Source organism: Perca fluviatilis, chromosome 6 (assembly GCF_010015445.1).
Source record: "Perca fluviatilis chromosome 6, GENO_Pfluv_1.0, whole genome shotgun sequence".
Taxonomy (NCBI): Eukaryota; Metazoa; Chordata; class Actinopteri; order Perciformes; family Percidae; genus Perca; species Perca fluviatilis.
The window spans coordinates 29,003,453-29,013,605 of NC_053117.1; positions in this window are offsets into that span (position 1 = coordinate 29,003,453).

The window sequence follows — 10,153 nt, forward strand, 5'->3', positions numbered from 1 at the left end:
GTTGACATTTCTTGTTGGAAAGTGAAAAGTTTAGAAGTATTTTAATATTGAGCATCTTCCAACCATATCTAAGTAACAGTAAAATTTCAAGGCCTTGAAAAACTATTTTCTCAGTCAGCTTCTTCTTCCAATCGATAACGGCCTTGTGGACATAAAATTGTGGGTTATTTTGCAAGACAGATTTTCTATGTGTTTCGTCTGAGCTTTTCTCTCTGGTTTGAAGTGGGTTGGGAAAAGGTGGTTTCATGTAATTTCTGTGCACAAACATTAACATTAACAAAGCAATAGTGCTGAATAGCTCTGCGTTAAGAAAATTAAACCTGCATCTATAGGCTTTTTTTATGGCTGCGCCGTGCAGCATTTGGCTGCTGGTTGAACAGTTTTCTCAGAGCTTTGGTCCAGTAAATATAGATTTTTGATCAAAGCTACATTTTCTGTGGTTATTTCCACTATGATTTGGTTTGAGCAGCAGTAGGAGCACTGGTACAGTGATACTCTGTTCACAATGGTAATGGCAAAAGTTGAAATGCAATTTATTATTTATTTTTTTTAAATGGGAAAACGTAAATATTGTACTGTAGCATCAAACTGTCGTGTTGCACCAATGGACTTGTAGATAATGAAGCCACTTTGGAAAAAAAGTGTGGAAAATGAACTTGAATGTCAACCGGTTTAAGTCTAATTCATGCTGAAGTTCAAGATGTTTTCCCACCTCTAAATGCCATCAGTTCTTCATAACGCAGAGCTTTTGAATATGTTTCCAGAATTTGGTTGACAGACGACCAAGTTTTTTTTTTTTTTTTTTAGGGAGGCATTTGATTCCTTTATTTTCATAGGACAGATGAAGACATGAAAGGGGAATGACATGCAGCAAAGGGCCGCAGGTCGGAGTCGAAACCGCAGCCGCTGGGTCGAGGAGTAAAACTCTATATATGTGCGCCTGCTCTACCAACTGAGCTAACCCCAAGCCACACAGACAGATGACCAAGTTTTAATGTTACCAAAGGTCAAAGGTGACATTTTTTTCTGAGATTCTTTGGTGCCTTTTGGATTCTGTGGCACTCAAAGCATGTAACCGGTGTAAAGGTGAAACAGGACACTGGGACTTGAGAGCCACCACCGTCCTTATTTACAGACAACACCAGCTGCTTATCTCAAGAGCTTTTACCCAGAATTCTAGCAGACGAGATGGTGGTTCAGATAAGAATAGGCTGACTGGCTAAATCAGTCTCCGCTCCCGAGTTCAACCAATCATTCAGATTCATCCAACTCATTGACTGTTGTTTATTTGGGGTGGTGGCCAACTATGTTAGGATACATTCTGCTATTATATGGGCCGTAATGAACAAACTGAAAGGTGAGCAAGGTCATGCAGCTTTCATAGTCCATTCATAAATAAAGCATAACAAAGGACTATCATTTTTCCCCAGGAAGTGATATGCTGTAGTACATAATTTTGTTTGATGTTGCTTACTGGAAGGAACTTACTGGGCTGGACTCTCAGCATTAATGTAATTGAGTTTTACCTCATTGTGCTAAAGCCTTATAGCAATCCCAGAGGATGGGGGTTGCAGTAGGGGGGCGGCATCTGTTCAAACAAGAGAAGTAAAAAATGCTAAAGAAAATCATCAGGGGGGAAGGATAACATTCAAGTAATGCAGCAACATTGTTTCTGCCAAAAGAAAGGGTGGGAGGGTGAAGAGGGGAAAAACAGTTCAACCTTTGTAATGGCCTCTTTTAATTGGTCAGCAGAGCGACACAGATTTTTTTCTTCTTCTGATTTTTTGTTGTTGGACTTGTTGGAAGCTTTGAAGGACTACACAAAGCTATTTGATGACTTTGAGAAGGTTTTTTTTATGTGAATATCTCTATGTAGAGCATCATGAAAGGGGCCCATAGTGAAAATAAGTTGAGCAGTCATGCATACCACAACAAGGAGACTTTTATCCACAGTGTAAATAATTTTGGACAAGTTCTTCGAACTACTGTTTGTTATCCCCACAATTCATACATTGTGTTCTGACACATTTTGACCCCCCACCAAAAAAAAAAATAGCTTTTGGTTTGCACTTTGAAGACATGGCTAAAATGCAAATGTGGCTCAACAGCAAGCACATTTATTTGGACACAAATGTCCATTCATGCGTTTGGGGGAAAAAGTATTCTCTCAATGTTTCATACATTGTGCACAGTCAGCTTTTCGGAGTCGTCCGTGATAACAGTGCAAAATGGGTTACGTGTTCCATCGTGGGCTTCACTTCACACCGTTTAGAAGCAATTTAAGGTCACCATCCTTACACACCCAGCAATTATAATAAGAGTTCAATTGAGAGGCAGTGACTGACTCACTTGGTGAACAGAAAGTTGTTATCCAGTTAACACGGAATGGTTTGACTGCAGACACGGTCACAACTCAACAGTAAATTCTGTTTGAGGTTTGATGGGTTGATTCACTGTAAACTTTGCAGAGGCCAAAAGTTAATGCCTTTAACCTGCTAAATAAGATATCCAATAGCACACGCAGTATGCAAACATATCGTTTAAATTACAATTTGTTAGATTTTATTCATCTGCATCACTGTACAAATAAGAGTGCCAACGCCCTGGCTGACAAAGCTATCTGAGGTTATTAATGCATGTGGCAACAAGGCAAGAAGGTTAAACAAGTCTGTTTGAATTGATATACTTACTAATAAGAGGACTAAGAGTCAAATCTAACTGCATGTCAATCACTGCTCATGAACACGCATTCATTCTCCCTTGTGGGGGGAGGGGCTTAGGAGACCATTTTGGGCTTTAGCGGAAAGGGGGGACTGAGAAGTTGTCAATGTTCACATTTGGCTAAGTCCTGGATCTTTGCAATCCTACCTACAGCACCTTTAAAAGTTAGATTTTTACCTTGAAAACAGTAGTTTGACAGGAAAGTCTTTGCTCAAGTTCCATTAGCTTTTCCCGCATTTTAATAACATTTTTAAATCACAAATGTCTTAGCTGATGGAGTTTGGATGTAGTTGTAGTTGACTGCTAAAAGTGGACCAAGAGTTAGGCATTTTTTGGTAAAATCTAAAATGATAAGATATACTGCATTTATTATCACTATGGAAAACAAAGCTATTGGTCCCTGTTCTTAAAATGAGACATTTTGACTATAAAAGTATTGCACAATGAAAGTGATATGTGAATACTTAAACTGCAGTTGTATACCCAACAACAATAATGTGTATCAGCTTTAAATGTCGCAGTTTTAACTTTAGTTTTTTATGGTTGGGGAAATTTCTACGAACTTTGTTATGGAAAAGCCTTCCAAACCTGTGTTTAAACCATCTCAAAACCGCATTGCAATCATGTACAAAAAGTTTGCAGGAGCGATATTTTTACTGTCTGTAAGATTAAGTAAAAATGTGAAAACCAACCACATCGTCCACCAGTCATAATCAATCATCCGTCCTCCCTATCTACAGCTGCCTCCTTCCTTATATCAACACAACAGAAACAACATTAAGTCTTTCTGTAAATACTGCTTGACATGGTAAGCGTTGTACTCCACCCCATACGGCTACACCATGGTGGAGCCTGGTACTGAACATTAAGTCACGGTACTTTGGAGGCTGAGACAGTCTTTGTAAGGCCACAGACTGATATACAGGCATAGTTGTGGGAGTGGAGACTTGTGAGGAATGGCAGACCTTTTCTCAGGAGGTGATTAATGCAAACTGAGCTATTAAGGTCTATGGGAAGTGTACACTACACTGAATTTATTTCTGGGTTAAACCATTCCTTGCTCTCCTTGGAGAGGATCACCGTGGCCCAAAGAACTTGCTGTGTTGTAGCAGACAAAAGAAATGTTAGGTAATATGAGAAATCCAGGATCCAATGTCCTATACTTTAACCTTACTGCAGTGGTGGAAAGTAACTTAATACACTACTCAAGTACTGTGTTTGAGTATAGTTTTGAGGCACTTTTACTTGAATTATTATATTTTCCCCTTCATTTAACTGGAAGCTCCTTCTCAGATCAAGATTTTACATTTTAAAAAGTGATCAATCACTGTATATAAAATACAGTATACTGATAAAGATTAAACTTGTGATTCCTGACCTTTCTGGACAATGACCTGTATAAAAGCGCTTTTCCATCCACCTGTTATTATGAACATTTTCAATTTGCGCATAAAGAATACCTGTGTAAAAACCCCAGAAATGTATAAAAAGATGAAAGATTAACTTTTTAGGCTTGGCTGAGGTGGAAAAGTTGGTGTATAAATGAAAACAAATGAGACAGAGTGCAATGGAAACAGACTTGGTGAATAAATCATGACGTGAAGCATGTGACTTAAATGTCTAATGAAGCTTTCGCTCCACTGATGAGCTAAAAAAAAGGAAAAAATCAAAAATGCCATTTTTTCATCATGTTTGCTCATCGTTTTGGTTCATTTGAGGCTTTTTAAATTGGGTTATCTCGTTGTGCCCTCTTCTCCTGCAGTGGTTTAAAGGCAATGGTGAATGGAAAGTTTCTTTCACTGATTTTCTAGAAATTTGGTTAAAATTTGTGCAAAACTTGATATGCTGTTAGCAGTTCTGCCCAAGAGAAGGCAAATTTTCCCTCTAAACCTTTTAGATTGTTTAATTTAAATAACAGTTTGAGACTCAAAGATGTGAAACTATCAAACTATTCACAAAAAAAGCAACACTTCAAGAAATGAATACTAATTTCTGTAGCAGAACTTAGTTTTTTCTTTTTTTCTGTCCCATTAATCATCACACCACTCCACAAATTAATATTGTGGCTCTTTGAAGGGGCTCAACCCATGGGTTGGGAGCCGCTATGCTTAATTGCTCTACCTGAATATGAAGTGTCACATCAAGCAGCTACAACAGTAACATCCTACTTATAGTAGTAGTTATAATATATAATTTTTCTGCAGAACCATTATATAACTTGTAATGGAGTATTTTTACATTATGGTATTGTTACTTTCACTTATTAAGTACATGATCTAAGTACTTCTTCCACCACTGCTATACTGGGAACTAAACACTGCAAACTCTACACAAAAAAAAAAAAAAATCAAGGTGTTTATTTGTCATTGCATATGCATTCTCATGACTTTCTAGTTTATTTACTCAACAGTGGTTAAGTGATGGACTCACCATACAATTCCTTTTCCATGTGTAGGCGTGGCTCATTTCCCACCATTTATCTAATGTGTTTTGTAACAGGAGATAGCGAGTCATTGTTCCCACAAGGAGCAACAAAGAGTTAATTTTGGAATTCAAGGAGGCACCGTTATCACACTACATTACAATGGCAGAAAAATAATGATCTCCATAACAACATATTCTGAAAACATGTGAGTCGTGGTTTAAATGTTTTAAGCGGTGACCCCGCTTAGCCCTGCGGTCCCCAGGCTTGAGAGGAGAGTTATGCAACAATGTATACTGATGTATGAATTGTGCATTATCACAGACTGACAAAGCAAGCCCACAATGTTTCTTCATTAAATAAAATGTGAAGTGAAAAGTGAAGATGTACGCTGGAGGCCAGTTTACAGTAAGTAGTGACAGACAATAAATTAGAAAAAAAAAAGTCATGTGGAAGTAGTAGGGATGGTAGAAAGCTTTACGCTATATTATTAAATAAGAAACGGTGGCCTACATGAAAGTCTTAAAAACATGAGTGATATTATTTGGCTGCAGTTTGTCAATATACTGTCCTGAAAATATAAGTTGATTAATAGTTCATTTTATCGACAGCAAAATAAATGGCAACAATTTTGATAATTGATGAAACTATTTATCAAGCAAAAATAGCATCTGGTTTCTGCTTCTCAAATGTGAGAATTTGCAGCTTCTCTCTCTTTTATATAATTGTAAACTGATTATTTTTTTATAATGAATTGTCCTGTTTTTCTTTTCTTTCGTCCTGTTTATATAGCAAATGTTACTAGTGGATATCTTTTGTCCTTTTTATTGTAATTTCTACCTGCCAAATGGACTACAGATGGAAATTAGCCTTTGGGCTACAATCTGGCACTTTTACGTGTACTGCTGTACATGTTCATCAAATGTGCATTGTCCTGAAATAATAAATAAATTAAAAAAATATATATGTTGTTTACTTCAGTTTTTTATTATTTAGTTATTATTTTACCTTACTTTTAATAGTCACATTAAGTACACAGTCGTATTGAAAGGAAGGAGTCACAAAGAGTCACAAAACAACAAACAAAATGATGATAACAGAATAACTATAGAATAGTAGACAAAAAATAGTGGGGTCTTGACTGTTTATGTCCTAAATCAGCTTTCTGTGTCTGATAGTCATTGTTTCAATTCAAGGTAAAAAGTTAAGGAAAGATTGATGTGTTGTTGTGACTAACTTTGAATAAAGGTCAGACAAATAAATTTGATATAACCCGAAGATGACAAGACCTTGACCATAGGACATTGAGGATATTGAAAAAGCGGTGAAACCTGTTGTGCCAAATCTGTATGGCATCCGGTACAGAAGTTGGCAGGTTTGCATATCCTCTCCTGCGTATTGTTTTCTACAGTTGCTTAACATCCTAAAGGCTGTAAAAGACTGTACAATTTTTTTAAACTGGAAAACCAGCATGCTGCCGAAGCCTCTGATTTTACCATAAACAAAAACATTTCCTGTGTATTCAACCAGTTTCCCCCAATTGTACTTATCCTGCCAATGACAAGTAGAAAGTCTCTAGAGGAACATTAATATGGCCCTGTTGCTTTGTTTTTTTTATTGTGCATGCGTGGAATAAACGAACAAAAACAATGAATGCACCTCATCAAACAAATAAACTAAATTAGCTTTCCTTTAACCTTTCTGGATAAGATAGATGCAAACAATGTGCTGAAATAATACATCTTAATGGATAAAATCAGTATCATTTTGGATTTATTTTTGGATTCATTTATAAAACTGGGATTTGTTATCAAATTGTATCAATTCACTACTTCCTATGCAGTAGATTTGGTTCTCCACATCCTCATGTTTTGTTTGTTTTACCAAAGGGGCTGACCTTTTCCCAAGCCATCTTCGTGCAACCATTTAGAGAGCTGTTTGTAGACAATGACGCAGGTGTCGTATTTCAATATTTATAAAATCGGGATGCATTAGAAGGAAATCCTGAAGAGGAAAGTAAGGTACGATAAGTAAAACTCGTACACAAAGTTTCAGGCGTTTCCTCACTGTAATTAAGTAGATAGATAATGGCAAAGATTAAAACTGTAGCCTATCAACTGACTAGAGCTCATTGTAGGCACGCAGGACATATAACTGCATGTGTTTTATCCAGGCAGAAATAAATCGCTTTTATTGGCCCAAGGATGACATAATTTTTCCTTTCAGGTAGCTTTAATGTGAAGTAAAAACATGAAATTGTATTTAGAGGTATATGTTTTGAGAGAATTTGGTGGTATTCCTTAGTTAAAAGCTTATGTATTTAAATGGAACAGCAGGCCCAAGTTGGCAGTTGCATCGTGAAGATTACACACAAACTGAAAGGTTCAAATGTAAAAACAAATACAGTTTATCTCAATATGGGTGCTAGTTTTGACACATGCTGACGTTAACATTTTTTTTTCTTCTTTTTTTCTTCTTTTTTTATTATTTATCTCGAACAACCAACAATTTTTCTAACCAAACGAAAAAAATGTTTAACCACAAAAATAAATCAGAATTTACCAAGAAAAGAAAGAAAAGAGAAAGGAAAATGTCTGACCTGACACTTGGCCTTTGCAGGTCACTGTATGTCACCCGCAGTCTGACTTAGGTATGTGGGAAAAAGCTGTTACAACACTATGTCGGGAGTCACATGAGTGAAGTTCCATCCTCAATATAAAGTTAGAAATTCCTCAGAGAAATGGCACCACATTGTCATGGCTATGCATTCATAGGTCTGTGTTGCTGCTGCAGCATCATGTCAGTGATTCAACGTGGTCCTGTGTCACCACGAGGAATCTATAGACAAGAGGAAGAGGCTCAGGACGACTGGAGCAATAAACAAACCCATTCACAGCCTACAGAAGCTCATAGACATAGATCTTACTGGAAGCTGCTGGCATCGAAATACCAAAATGCTGTATGTTTACTGGATTTTAATGCTAACCTTGTGACCAACTACAAAAGACATACAGTGGTCTGCCATCTCCATCAGCTGACGGTTTGTTTGCAGGGTCAAAGCCTAAAAACACAACGTGTTGAACATTATTTGTCCCTGAAAGGCAATTGGTTTTGCAGCACCAAGTTCAACTTAAAACAAACATGAAATAAAAGACTCAGCAGCACTGCATCAATAAAAAAGCATAATCTTTAGGAACAGTAATAAGAACACTTTGGAACAATAATAAGAACACTCCTGTCAGACCTACATAAAAGTATGACCAGCATAATCCCACAAGTAGGCCTGAATACATCTGATGGGCAAATTTCCCTAATGGATGTGGGGATGAATGAGTGCTTGTATCCTTTTTTTCTTGACTGAGGGGAATCTGAAGCGGGTGCCACAGAGGGCATTAGAAGTTATCTTTCAACACTGTTTTCAATTAATAAGAATTCAACAGGTGCTACTGCTTTAACAACTCCATCAACAGCAGAATCTTGTAGGCTAATTGTGCAAATTGGAATGGCGAGTATTCAAGGAACTGAAAGCTGTCGAATCTCAAATGTGTATTGAAATGTCACTGCACTCGAGCTGGCTGTGTCGCTGGCAAACAAACAAACTGAAACAGCGCATTAGATAGTTCACTGACTGCATTGAAATTGTTTACTAAGTTAGTTTGTTGCCATAAATAGGGTTCATCAGTGCTGAAAGAAAGGGAACAACAGTAATCTCTGTTCCATCACTGTTTCCCCTGGTGTTTGGACAACAGGGGAGTCCGGGGACCTGAACTAGGGCTAATTAGCCAATTCATCAGCCCTGAAGGGAACGACATGTGATTAAATCCAGTCAACAACAATCACTTTATATAATGCTCTGAAATAGATTAAAGTACACAAAAGTTAATAAAGCCATTAAAATGTTCTCCACCTCAATCAGCAACAACATTACAATTCTGCTTACTCAGCAAGTAATATGTATACCGACCGGTATATATATATACACATATATGAGTATATCACGAGTACTTTCACTTTTGATACTTTTAGTACATTTGACTGATTTTAGCCTATTTATACACTTTTAAAGCAGGGCTTCTACCTGTGGTGTATATTTACACTGTGGTATGACTACTTCTACTAAAGCAAAAGGCTTCAATACATATTCCACCGCTGAAAGTAGTATTAGTAGGCATATATTTCCGCATTTAAAGATTTTTAGTAACAGGGATTACAGATTATGGTTGCATGATGCTGTGGTTTAGGATGGCATAAACTAAAATGCAAATTCTCTACCAAGGAGAGCCCCCTAGTGCTCAACACTAGCACGGGAGGGTCAACACAGAGGAATCTTGACTAAATTAATGACTATAACTTTTATAAATGTGCTCCTGGCTTGTGCACTCAAATAATATGAGATACACAGATCTAGGCTACAACAATGATAATGTAATATTGCTGTCACTCAAAACTACACAACAGCTGTAGCGTTAACCACATAGCTAAATGATCTATAAATGCACATTTAGCTAGTTGGGTTATCAAATATCACCACTGGGCTATCTATAAGTTCCTCCATTTAAAGTCTGCACATACCAGTTGTTATTAAAGCCTACATCTATGATACACATAGATAGGCTATATACAGTATAAGCATGATACCAAGCTAGCATACCGAAAAAATAACATTGATTTAAATTGAAACATCTATTTTAGTTCAATGTATATTCCTTTAACAAGATGTGTTACTGACAAATTAGCCAACTATAAAGACATAGATATTTTTAATAGGGCTGTCAAAATTAACGCGTTAATCTTTGCGTTAATTTTTTTATATTTAACTTTTATAATACGTCTCCATAAGAGCAGGCGGCGCTACTCTAGGAGGGATTTACCTGATTGAAGTAGGCCTACGGGCCAGTCAAGAGTTGAAACATGGACCAGTAAGATCCCAAAAGAGAAAAAAGATTATGTGTTAGAATCCAGAAATGAATGAGCGCGGGCTATAAACGGGACCGAGTACTAGTTCCGACA